This window comes from Thunnus albacares, chromosome 3 (assembly GCF_914725855.1).
Source record: "Thunnus albacares chromosome 3, fThuAlb1.1, whole genome shotgun sequence".
Classification (NCBI taxonomy): Eukaryota; Metazoa; Chordata; class Actinopteri; order Scombriformes; family Scombridae; genus Thunnus; species Thunnus albacares.
The window spans coordinates 2,058,773-2,071,921 of NC_058108.1; the positions used below are offsets into that span (position 1 = coordinate 2,058,773).

The 13,149-nt window shown below is 45.1% G+C and overlaps 1 protein-coding gene across 3 annotated transcripts in view; it reads right to left on the reverse strand.

Moving 5' to 3' along the window:
• The window catches only part of LOC122978760 (trinucleotide repeat-containing gene 6C protein-like), a 56,228-nt gene extending 43,427 nt beyond the window's left edge, over positions 1 to 12,801 (reverse strand). For all 3 annotated transcript variants that reach the window (XM_044345733.1, XM_044345732.1, XM_044345735.1), the window contains exon 1: positions 12,034 to 12,801. The gene's annotated coding sequence lies outside the window, so the exon portion shown is untranslated. The remainder of the gene's footprint in view (positions 1 to 12,033) is intronic.
• Between the last annotated feature and the right edge of the window lie 348 nt (positions 12,802 to 13,149).

Sequence of the window (13,149 nt, forward strand, 5' to 3'; positions counted from 1 at the left end):
GTTATTATTTGGACAAATTCTGTGGCTTGCATTGTTTCTAAGCTTCTACATTGTGTGCAAGACTCCTGACCATGTCATTTGTTTTAGGGAGTCCTTTTTTAACCCGTTGTTAGCTGATCATGTTGGCTAATAACGTTGGACTGTGAGAGCAAAAGCTAAATGATGACATCATAATGTGGTCTGACTATTCTGATGGCTGATTAAGAGCCATTAAAAGTCATTTGTCAAGCAAAAATACTAAACATTTACTGGTTCAAGCCCCCCAAAAGTAGAAGAGAAAGCCCTGCTTTTCTGTTCTATATTGTTATAAATTCATATATTTGGATTCTGGACAGTTGATTAAACAAAGCAAGCAAAGAGAGAATTGTAAGAGGTGTTTTTGACTCATTTCTGACATTTTAAAGACTAATCTTTATTCAGTTAATTGAAAAAGAATTGAAAGATGAACTGATAATGAAAACAGTCCTGACTGATTTTGACTAATGTTCCTACACAGGGCCTGGACACCAACAAAAATCTAAATGTATGAATGAATCCTGAAGCTCATAACAGGACATTAATGAAAGACCTGCCTCCCACTGTACTGCCCACTGGCAGGGAGACGGAGCTGTCAATCAAAGAGACAGGAGAGGCCTCACAGAGAGTCTGACGCTGGAGTCATGTCTCTGTGGCAGTCAGGGAGGGAAGGAAAAGAGAAAGTAGACAAGGGTTAGACAGACATACAGATGGGCAGCGAAGGAGATGTGGGGGGGGGGGGGGGGGGGGACACCGAACACTGTTGTCAACAGTCAGTCTAGAGCCAAACCCTGGGGAAGACTGCCAGACTAGTGGCCATGGCAGCAGGGCTAAAATGAAAGAAAGAAGATATCCCTACATTGCTATTTTCTCCTCCATCTGTATTTTCTCTTCCTCATTTTTTTTTGTTCCTCCTCTGATTGCTCCCTAAGGCCGCATTCACATAGTTTGAGTTTAGCGCTGCGTGAAGAAAGACGCAGTCCAGTGATGCAGTAGAGGTGCCAACGCAATGTGACATCATCCGGCAAGGCACAGCTTTGGTCAATCAAATGCAAGTGTGCTTATTGGACCACTTTGTAACATGAACTCTGGATTTCTACTGTTTACCTCACCATCGTCAAAACAAAAAGAAAAAATAATTGCTGTAAGATATTTCCAAAGTTGTAAAATCTTGTCTCTCAGTATTATAAAGCTCTGAGACGTGTTGATCAGCTTTCAAACTCATGGATCTGTTACTCAAACTGGACTTCCTGGATTGTGTTTTATTTCTCACCTGCAGCAAAATACACCCCTTGCATTGTTATAATGCAGGGCTGCTTTCAATGTGAATGCCTGCTAAACACACACTCTCTCTCTCTCTCACACACTTCCACAGTCCTATTTTTCATACACACCGGAGTCTGTGTGTATTATTGTGCTTCCTCAGCAGCTAGGGGACGGCAGCCCTCAGGTAATAAATAGGAGCACCGGTTATGTGTGGATGTGGGTGTGTGTGCGTTTGTGAACACACAGATAATTGTATGCAGTATGTGTATTATATGTGCAGGAGTGTTTCCACTATGAGTGTTGCTGCTAAAATTTCACATGATCATTAATATCAATGGGCTACTAATGATATTCACCGTACGTTATCATCTTTCATTATCGTGGAATTGTTTTGAGTCATTGACTAATAGGGGGACCACAGTCCAGGTCTGGACCCAGGCGTCCTGTCTGACTGTCCTATCCTGACCGGGACTTATAACTGATCATTTTGATGGAGCGTTTCTATTTTAAGCGGCGCAGCTTTTCTAACCTTTACGGCACAGGTTTAGCGGTCCAGGAAACTCGCAGACCAATTGTATGTGTTGTAAATCATCTCACATGATGCTACTCGGCCAATAAAATCTCTGCATGCCGATAAGCAGTGCAGCTAGAGTCAGTGAGTGAGATACACACACACACACACACACACACACACACACACACACACGCACACGCACACGCACACGCACACGCACACGCACACGCACACACACACACACACACACACACACACACACACGCACACACACACACACACAGGGGAGAGAGACAAGGCGAGACGAGAGAAAACAGTCAGAGAGAAAAGTGAGTCAGAGAAAAGAAATTTCACATGGCGTGCTCTAAAAAAGAGAAAAGTCGACAGCGAAAACAGAGCTTTTAATCAAGAATGGACAGACTCTTACATGTTCATTCTTCCCACGGGCACTTCAAAACCAGTATGTCTCATATGTTCCCAGACCATGGCGACAACTACTTTCAACAACTATACCTCCTCTCTCTCCAATTCTTAGCATGTTACCCGAAACACTGCACACCAAAAACTAAAAAGAAGAGGATGAGAAGGGTTGGGGACGGGGACACGGTGACAGCAAGCAAGCAGAGAAAGAGACAGAGGATGTGGTAAATGGACTGTACTAATGTAGCGCTTTTCCTATATTCACCCATTCAAACATACACACCTCTATCTATCTCTATCTGTAGTCTTGCAGACTTCCCTACAGACCCCAACATCCCCCCCCCCATGCCTAAACCTAACCAAGTGGGTGTATCATGTAGTAAAGTGGGTGTGTCATGTAGATACTGCATGTTCGTTCTGCGGCTGCAGCTGGATATATTTGCCGTCAGGAACAACTGGGCAGTGAGAGCCAGAGACTGAACCACCAACCCTGCAATTAGTGGACAACCCACTTTATCTCCTGAGCCACAACCACCCACATATGAGGGGGAAGAAACCGGCTTTAGCTATTAACTCTGTGTGCTAGATTTCTCTTTCCTCATCAGTTGCTTGTGATATAGCCTCACTACTACAGCTGACCATGTCATTCTGGGAGTCTCACCTTTTACCCCCCCACCCCCCACCCCCAGACCCCATCTAGTTACTATGTCTGATGCCGCAGAGGATGACAGGGAATGATGGCTGGGGAAATCAGGTCACTGGAGAACAAATACATCTACAGTTATTTTCATTACAGATCAATTTGCCGGTTATTTTCTTTATTGATCAATCGTTTGGTCAATATCATGTCAGAAAATTGTGAAAGATGCCCATCACAATACCATTAAGCCCAAGGCAGCATCTTCAAAACGTATCGAATGAAATATCACATTAGACAAAGAGGCTGGAACTAGAAAGTGTTTGGAACTCACAAATTTTTAATTTATTAGCAAAACAGTTGTTTTATGTTGATTAATTGTTGCTGACCTAGATTTATCCTCATCTTATTTCCTATATGTCAACACACTATGGAAGGATTGTCTTTGTTATCAGATGTTGGACGCTCCGCGGTAGAAGAACAGTTGTTGTCATATGAAACGTGAGAGAGGGGACAGTTGTCTTTTGAGCTGACGTAGTCGATGCCAAAGTTAGCTTCCCTCCTGACCTCTGTTAGCTCCCACATATATCCTTACCTGCCTCTCCCTGTCTCTCTCTCTCTCTCTCTCTCCCTCAGTACTGCTGACACCAGCATCTCCTCGGCAGTGACCCTGCAGCGTCTACCCTCCAGCATCAGGTTTACCATCGCTGGCAGTATGACACTGCAATTAGGCAAATATGTCCTGTTTTGAGGTTATTGACCCACAAGGCCACGGTCTGTCATTCAATATCCTCCGACATTAAAAGGGCTTAGATCACCTTAGCCAACAGAATACACATATGACATACACAATACACATATGAAGGCCCAAACCCCTGCTCCTTCCTCCACCTTAAAGCTTGCCCTAACAGGAGATCCCACACTGACTTAGTGGCATTTCTTTAAGTAGGAAAACATCCTAAGTTTCAGTAAACTGGGGCCTCTGTGCAGCAAAAGGCAAAATCCTCTCTTCCTGTGCTGCACAACACAGCTCCATATCCTGGGACTATAGGGCTAAGCTATAGTGAAGGAGCTATGACAACAAGAACACGCTGTACAGGAATGAAGAGGCTAGAGACTCACAACACACACACACAAACCCAGTCACATAAAAACACACAAGACACACACGGGGGAAGCTTGATGTACATAGGCAGGAGGAAGTCTGTCTGATGCCTGTCTTTTTCCGTCAGGGATGCAGAGGAGAGGGAGGCGGGTGGAGAAGGAGAGGGGGGGAGGTGGGGGGGGTTGAGAGGAGGGAAAAAACAGGCGGAGGATGAAAGCAGACACAGAGCAACACCAATTAAGAACGACAGCCGCCGGAGAAGCAGACAGGGCAGAGAGAGAAAGAAGAGAGACTATGCTGGAAGAGGAGGACGACAGAAGAGAATTCTCACTGAAGAAATGGAAAAAACTGGATTAAGGGCACTGAAATATCCATGCACCTTGACCACAAGTAGCTAGAGGTGCAGGGAGAAAAACGTGGGGTGAGGAGGGGGAAACGTGCAGAGTGAAAAAGAGAATTAAAGGGGAATAAAAAAAGAGCTGCACCGGTGTGAAGACAAAGGCAGAGAGAGAGAGAGAGAACTTAAAAAGGGAAAGAGCCACAAGGAAAACACTCGGCTTCACGTGTTCTGAACGGCTGTCAGACCAACCACAGACACAACACCAATCACAGAGGGGGGGGGGGGGGGGGGGGGGGGGGGCCGCAAGAGGAAGAAAAACGAAGAGGAGACTTTCTCAGCAGAAAAGTAATATGGTTAGGTCGTGGCCACAGAATGTGGTAAATCCACTCTCCACCACCATTACCATTCAGCCAACCAGCCATTCCTGTGGCATTAGAGAAGCCACAGGGCTCTCCAGAGCCTTATTACATGGGACATTATCATGGACAGGCCTTACCTGGGGAATAATTCCTCAATACCTGTTACTGCTGCTACAGAACTCTAAACTCTCAATGAATGTGTGTGGGTGTGCATCTGTGTTTACTCAACCTGAATGTCTCAGGGAAAACAAGCCTGTAAATTCCACAGTTGATAAGCAGTAATAACAATGTTGTTGTTTGGTGTGTTTCTATCCTTTAGTCACACTGAAAGTCTCACTGGCCGCTCGGTTTGTAAGCATTCTGCTCATACCAGCTTTGCTTTCAGCAGGTGGAGAGAGCGGCTTGTGAAAATATACAACATACTTTATTGCTACTAGACTGGACTTGCTCAATGAACTGTGGCAGTAATATTCTTGGTTGGTGGAATCTGTTGACGAGGGACTGACTGAGGGCGAACGGGTGGGTGGAGAGCGGCGATGAAGGGGGGAAGCAAAATGGAGAAAGAAAGTCAAAGAATCAGAGAGAGAGTGAGAGAGTCAGAGCTGTGCTATAAATAACGGCTTTGAGGTTTGCCTCCAGAATTTTAGAGCTCAGTGTCTCTGGCTGCTTCCTCTGCCAAGTCGATATGAAACTTTAACACGGTGGCAGCTCATTAAATAGGAAAAACAGCACAATGCACAAGACCGAGCAGGCCTGCGTTGTTATGGATCGCTCTGCTTTTCTTGGCAAGACACGCCCTGCGTAGCGTTCGAGAGCTAGGATTGGCTAGGCGCCCCATGCTCACGCCGCTAGCCTGCTATCTCCTAAAAGGTGCAGACACACCGAATCTGTTGACGGGTGTCAAGTCGATGGATCCCGTTCGTTTTCTATGGAGAGCTGCAGATCCGACTGACGGACCAACCGCCGTATCTGACTTTGCATAATCACGACTCGACCTCACCTGGATGCAAATGAGGTCCCTCCAGCGCACCGCGGCCGGCTCACGAAACTCAGATCAAACTGTCAAACTAGGCGGTGCTGATCAAATATGAATCAAGAGTGGGTTCAGAAACATACTTCAGTAAAATGCAGAGCAACAACCAAACGCCGCCCAGTTCGCAAACGTCACCCACGCGGCAGAGCATTTAGTGGTCCAGTGCATCCAGATGCGTCCTCGTCAGAGTCCGTGTGTCTGCACCATGTAGACACATGTATGTTCAATGGGTGTCTGGTGTTGAGTAATGAGAAACGTTAATTCTGTTAACAGTTAACAGTTTGAGCCAAGCGTAGAGGCTGTGTTACGTGTAGCTTGGAAAATAGCGATATGGGGCACTGAATCTGATGAATTTTAGAACACAAGTGAGACAAGAATCAGCACAACACACTGACTCTCTCTCTCTCTCTCTCTCTCACTCACTCTTTTCTTTACCCTCTCCTTGTGCTGGTGATAAATTAACGGAAAGCAGCTGTCGGTTGTTTTAGAGGCGAGGCGGCCGTCTGGCAGCTCAGGGATCCTGTTTTGCCCTCTTCTCTCTTCCTTGTCAGATCTCTTTTCCCGGAATTGCTGCTGCACCGAGGAGCCGGCCACAGCGCACCGAAGGACGGATAGACGTGTTTCCCGTGTCCACCATGTGAAATACAGGTTCTGGACTTCTGGAGGTTTGTACCATCCACCAGCAAAGACTGCTCCTGCCTCAGCTCAGAGCACTGAATGCACCGGGCTGCTGCCCTGTGATTCTTTTTATTTCTGGTTGGTGCAAATCTGTTATTTATTGTTATTTGTTATTACAGCAGTATGGTGCAGTGAACCCCATAGTGAACCCTCAAGGTGAACCCCTTCCTGAGTTCAGGAAACTGGCGGAGTGCAACTGCTGTCTTTTGTGCATCTGTTAATTTATGTTTGGGAGATTAGGAGGACTTAGACATAAGCTGAGTCTGAGAATGGTCCTTTACTGGTGTTTCAAAGGCTACGCAGCTTGCCTTTACTGCCACCATCAAACTGTCAAAATCAGCAGAAGCAAACTAAATCAAAGGACACACACCAAAACACACACATGATGCAGGCTAAGACAAACGAGATAATGGGCTGGGCTATACTCCCCCTCAAGGATACTTTGACACAACAAATGTCAGTAAGCTATTCGCCGGCTGTCAACAGCGTAAGCAATAACATAGACCCTGAAAAGAGAGACAGAAAATAAATGCTGTGCTTACACAAAGCTTGCTCTGATGCAAGCCAGAAAGGAAGAAGAGAAAGGAAAGAAAGAGAGAGAGAGAAAGTGACAGCCCTTCCTATAACGCTGTAGGGATGATGGAGGAAATGTAGAAATACCAATTGCTGTACCTAGCATGAAAACTGTCACTGTGAGATCAAGGCTCACAATAACAGCTGTAGCCACCAGAAATGTGTTTATACATTTAGCTCATGGCGGCGTTCTTAAAATACTAAGAATACTACAAAAAAATATAGAAATGTCAGCATCAAAACCTTATTAAAGAAGGTACAATTTGACATAATATTATCTTCCTACAATAAATGATATATTTTTTTAACTTAAGCAGGTTGCAACTCAAACATTGACACAAGAATTGTTCTGTTGATAATTTCCTGCAGTTCGGTTAGTCAAACATCTTTCTAACAATCAAAATACACAGTAATCACTTGAGTTTCATTGACTGTATTCAAGTTGATATGAAGGCGATATAACAGTCCTTACAGCAAACAAATGACTCGAGCTTACTAGCATTAGCTGCAGCACATGCGAGTGCTATTTACATAGCCTTAACTGAGGGCTTTGGAAGTGGTGTAGGGCCTTAGTCCTGTTACATAATGAGTAAGTAAAAGGGAACATTGTAGATTGGATGTCCTGCATATTCTCTGTCAGCCTCCATGTGATGTCCCTCTCCTTCTCTCCATGTCTCTCCAATTAACCGACATGGAGCAGAGAGAGAGAGGGAAGGAGGCCCCTACCAAATCTCAGCACATTGAACATTCCCCTGGACCCCTGCCAAGACTCACAGGCAGCAGCTCGCCAGGTTTCAGCTTCCCTTCCCCCCATCCCACTGCTTCAGTTTCTGACCTGGCTTACCCCTGGTGGGCCCCCTAAGCCCCCTGCCCCCTCCATTGGCACACACGCTGCTTAAACAGACCCCCAAATCCCCCCCCCACACACACACACACAAACACCCGCAGGACTCATCTGTTTTAAGCCTCCTATACTTCTATCACGCAAAAGCCAAGAGTATGACATAATAATGAACACAAGCTCAACCCAGTTCTGTCTTTTTTATGCAAGACTGCTGGTCACAACAAATACCTGCTAGCTAACCATCGCTACAGCAGTTCAGACCCAACGTTAGGAAAATATTTATTATTTCACCTTATGAAAAGTTAATGTAACAACTTACAGACTCGTCTCATCCAAGTGTCACTGCGATCAGAGAGTCTAGAATATAAGATTATGACTCTCTTAACATGAAATCATTCTCTCATACCACAGCTAAACAGTCTGTGGGGAACCCTCGTCAAGACAGAGGTATAGATGCACGGTTGAGTAAACCGTGTTGAGACATTGACATCAATGGCAACCCCGGGTTTTTCCTGGGGAATATTTCTCAAGAGAGAAACGCCAAAAAAACCATCTTAAACCACTCCCTGAAAACTCATGAATGAAGTCTTACTGGGCACTTTGTTAACGACAGATTGATTATGTTTACTTTCAGGGTGATGCCCGTTCAACTACAGATATGGCAACTATTTTTGGCTTCCTGACTACCTGCTGTTATTACTGCGAACAACACAGTCAAAATACACCCCCCTCTCACTGACACACACACACACACACACATATACAAACACTCCTCATTTAGTACAATGGCCACACCAAACACAACTGCCTGGTAAGTCTTTATTCAACCCCCTTCGACTTGAAAATAGCCATCCATAGAGCAGAGGAAGAAGGGTAATGGCTTTTGGCAGTCTCCCATTGAATCCAGCTGATTTTACTGTCAACGCCCCCCTACTGGAGCAGCACCCTGTGGTGGTGTTAAGCGCGTTATCTATCAGGACTGTGCCAGTTGTTTGAAAAGCCTCATAATCACAGGCTCAGTGACTACCACGGTCAGGCCTGGGCTAAGGTCAATGACTGGGAAAAGGGATAGACAACACAAGCCACTTTTCCAAAGCACGACTAAGTGGGATTTACCGGGGCCAACACAAAATGTCTGACATGGGACTGAAAGAACTTTTTGTTTATTTGAATTTGCAGACTCTTAGGCAAACCGGCTAACTACCACATGGAAATAAAAATGCAGAATATAAGAGCTAAAACCATGCATGGGGGGGGGGGGATGCAGTGACATAGGGTAAAGCCAGTCCATTCCGGTTGGTTCTGTAGAGGAAACGAGGCAGATGACAGCAACCTGAGGACGAGGTCGGTGCGCATGTTTTGTCTGTAAAGGGTCAGACAAGGCAAAGCAAGCCTTGGGTTTCCTTTTAAACAAATGATTCTGCCCCTTCAGTGATAAGGGACTGCAGATGGAGTTACTGCCAAGGTTTGTCCTCATGGCTTTGTTACAATACACTCTAATCAAAACAATGTCTAGAATCCAACAGCCTACAGCCTGGTTAGATCCAGAGCCAACATGGGTTATGGGTTTCCTGCTTGTGTGCTGCCAAAATAGCAAAAGTAGTAATATAATTCATTGAGTCTGGGCCCCAGTGAGAGACTGAATTTCTCGTTTTGGGTGCTTTTGCACTGGGAAAGAACAAATTATACGCCTCAGGATAGAGCTAATTTATACTTTGAAATGTTTCAACAGCGAAGTCTGCGTGTAGATTTGCAGATGTTGGCGTAGATTGATTGACTATCCGTGTTCACCATAGACTATCAAGGTTATCCATGTTCTCCCGGTGGATAATTTACAAATTACTTTGCCCAAAATAACAAAGGCTAGCCTTTTATACTACTCAGCAGACTAGATATCGTCTCACATTTTGGATACTGTAATCGTGATATGGCGTAATTTTACCCGCGTAGTCATTATATCCACATTACTGATGATTATTTATCAAAAATCTCATTGTGTAAACATTTTGTGAAAGTGCCGATAGTGATCCCTACAATACTGTCTCAATATCCATATCAAGGTATTTGACCGTATCAACCAGCCCTGCCGTTGACTACAAACATTTGTAAGAACATTCAAGGAAAGAGAAGCCGGCTGACATCTTAATTGCAACATGAAATACCTTCGGGGTATCCCAATGCAGGTGACCTAACACCCCCACACACCCTGAATTTGCCCCAGTGCCCTCCAGATGAGACACCTGCTGTGGCTGTAGGGGTATCTATGGTAAAGCTGTTGTGTCTGGAAAGGGTACGTCCGACTGTGAGGGACTTAAAAAAAAAAAAAAACCCACCAGACTCCCTCCTCCTCTTACCAGGCTTTAGGTCTTTCTTCTCTCCTCTTCACAAGTTTTACGTACACACCAGAGGGCCCTTGCAACATCTTTTCACAGCCACCCCCCTTACTGCGTACTCATCAGCCTTTTAGAAACTGGGCATGTATATAGAAGGGAGGACCCTTGACCCTGGGTGAGAACAGGGCTGTGTGTGTGTGTGTGTCTGTTCATCAGCTGGGTGTCTAGGGCATGCAGGAGGCACCTCATGACCTGATTAACAACTGCAGGGCATTAAACCAACTGCCAGGGCCTTGAGCTTGACATAAATGGTCACACACACTCCCCATGGCATTCCACGTGTGTATTCACTGGGCAGATCCGGACACAAACACACAACATTTGCGGGCAACACACAAGCATTCCAAGACACGGCACAGTCATACTCACAACAGGAGCGAAGGCATACACGCAAATAAACGCTCAAAACAGTCTCCACGCTCCCACTGCGAGTGTACACGTGTAAGTGTGCCACTGCTGCTCGCACGCATTTTTTCATTTCATCATCTCACTGGTGTGTGACGATAGAGATAAGACGGTGGTGACAGAGATGTCGGAGGTGGGGGGGGGATAGAAGGGAGGGTTTGAAATTGAACGGGAAATTATGTACTTCAATTAAGACACAAGGACATTAAAAGCTATACTCCAGTGCCTGGGGACAGGATGCAGGAAGGGGGGATGCAATGGAAGGCGACAGTTCAATCAGAATCCCCGGCTTTCTCGCCGAGCCGGGGGGGGGGGGTGGAGGAGGAAAGGAGGAAGAGAGACAGGACAGCTATGTTTAATAATGTACTTGGAATTAGTGTAGTGGAATGTACAACAGCGCGCAAAGATACATTATGTGATACAGCTACAGAACGAACCAAACACTCAAGGGGAGTGAAAATGGGTTTTCAATGTGACGCCTCCGTCACAATGAGAAAACTCCGCAGCTGCGATGTGCAGGCACAAATCAGAATATTTAAACATCAAATATGAAGCCCTGCTGTCATAATATAGCAGCCAACCGACAACCTATAGGTAGCAGTGTGCGATCGAAACAAACCTATTACCTTCTAATAACAAAGATTTCAAAAGGCAAGGCAATTCTCTCAGTGAGTCAAAAGAAATCATCACATTACACACTCACATGTGCGGAGTGTGTTCCAGTCCCACTCAGCCAATCATAAAAGAGCTGTGATATAACACAAAAGTTCCCAACATTTTCATGGCAAGCGCCTTCAAATAAACACATACTAATTCTAGTCATCGACCCCGTTATTTATGTCGGAAAGCAGCACATCAGAAAATACATTTTTACAGAATATGATGTAAACCAGATCTGTATTGCTCATTATCATTTATGTTAAGATTAAACTGAGAAGAGTGAAACCTGGAATCAGTTGTTCCTATAGGATTGTCTTGTCGCTCCAACATCACATTATCATTTTGCCGGGGATCCCCATTGAACAAAACCCTTTGGGTATTTGGGTGCTCGCTTGGGGGGGGGGGATGATGTGTCTCACATCAACATAAAAATCCCATTTTTTTTTGGTAGAAAAAAAAATGTGAATAGCTAAATTGTGGCACATTAAGTAAGCATAGATGATGATTGCTAATGGGTGTTATAATGCTGTGACACCCAAACTTGACATTGCTTGCTGGGTGTATTACCATTGTAGTTAAGTAAGTGAGCTGGTTGAGATTTACCGAATACACATGACATGCTCTGAAAAATAATGTCGCTATATAGTTAATTATTCTGCGCATTTATTTGACATTACAGCTATCTTCTATCCACTTTCCTCCTGCCGCTGCGATTTTGATCCGTTCACACTATTCAGCATTGACAGGCACCAATTAATCAGGAAAAAAATCTGTTAAATTTTAAAACTTACCTTGCGTTAACCACAGCTTTGGCAGCTTTCAGTGAAGAGTCGGTGCATGGCAGAAAAAAATATGCAGAAAAAAAGCATTCTCCGATGTCTTTTCTAAAGTTACCCGTTAAGAGATGGAGCAGAGATTCAGTCGCAATTGAAGTCAGACTTGGCAGATAAGCCGACTGCCGCTGAAGCAGCTTGGTGACAAGATACCGAGGTAAACAACGGCTACTCAGCCAGATAAACACACAGCAAATACGGTAATTTATGCTTTGAGCAAAAACATTTAAAAAAACATGCCGTGAAATTACACTCGCCAAAAAAAATAGTTTGTTAAAACGTCACGATATAGCGAGGGGCGGGGAGGGGGAATGAAGCACAACTAACAGCAAAAACAAAAAAACGAATACGAATAAAAAAAATGACTTGTAAAAGCAGCTAAATTGTGTTAGCTAACGTTAGCTGGTTGACGTTGTAAGTCGTCGACCGTTGCGAGGTTTAGCAAGCCAGAGAAATCAGGCAGTTTTCGTCAAAAATCGCCGGCCAACTTGTTTTAAAGTGCAAAAGAAATGGTTTTGTTGTTTTTGTTGTTGTTGTTGTTGTTGTTGTTTAGGTCGCCAGCTGGACGACTAGCGACGGGCTGGCTACCGCGAATGCAAAGTGAGAAACGACTCCGGGAGAATACATTCTGTGTGGATCCAGACAGCGGAGCGGACAGTCATGGTAGGCGTTCAGTGAGCTCTCGTTGACAGTGGTCTCGCAGCCATTTTGTTCAAACTAACAACACTGCAGTCTCCCTCTCCTCCTCCAGAGAGCAGGCAGACCAGGAAGTGGCTCCAGACACGTCACTCCCGACCAACCAAAACACCAGACGCTAACTCCGCCCGCCGCCCTCCGGACCGCCCTCCCCCGTTCACCAAACACCCAAGCTGCCACAGAGGACGGACAGGCTGGCAGCTCATATTTCCAAGGCAGTCGCTGAAGCATGCAGCCTGTGACGCTGTTATAGATTTTGAGAGGATGCTGTTGTGAGAAGGGCCAAGTGTAAACCATATATGAAATTCAGTCGCAATATTGTAGTTAGAAGCAATAGATATAGCATAATTAAATACCACGACTCTTAAAGACTGTACA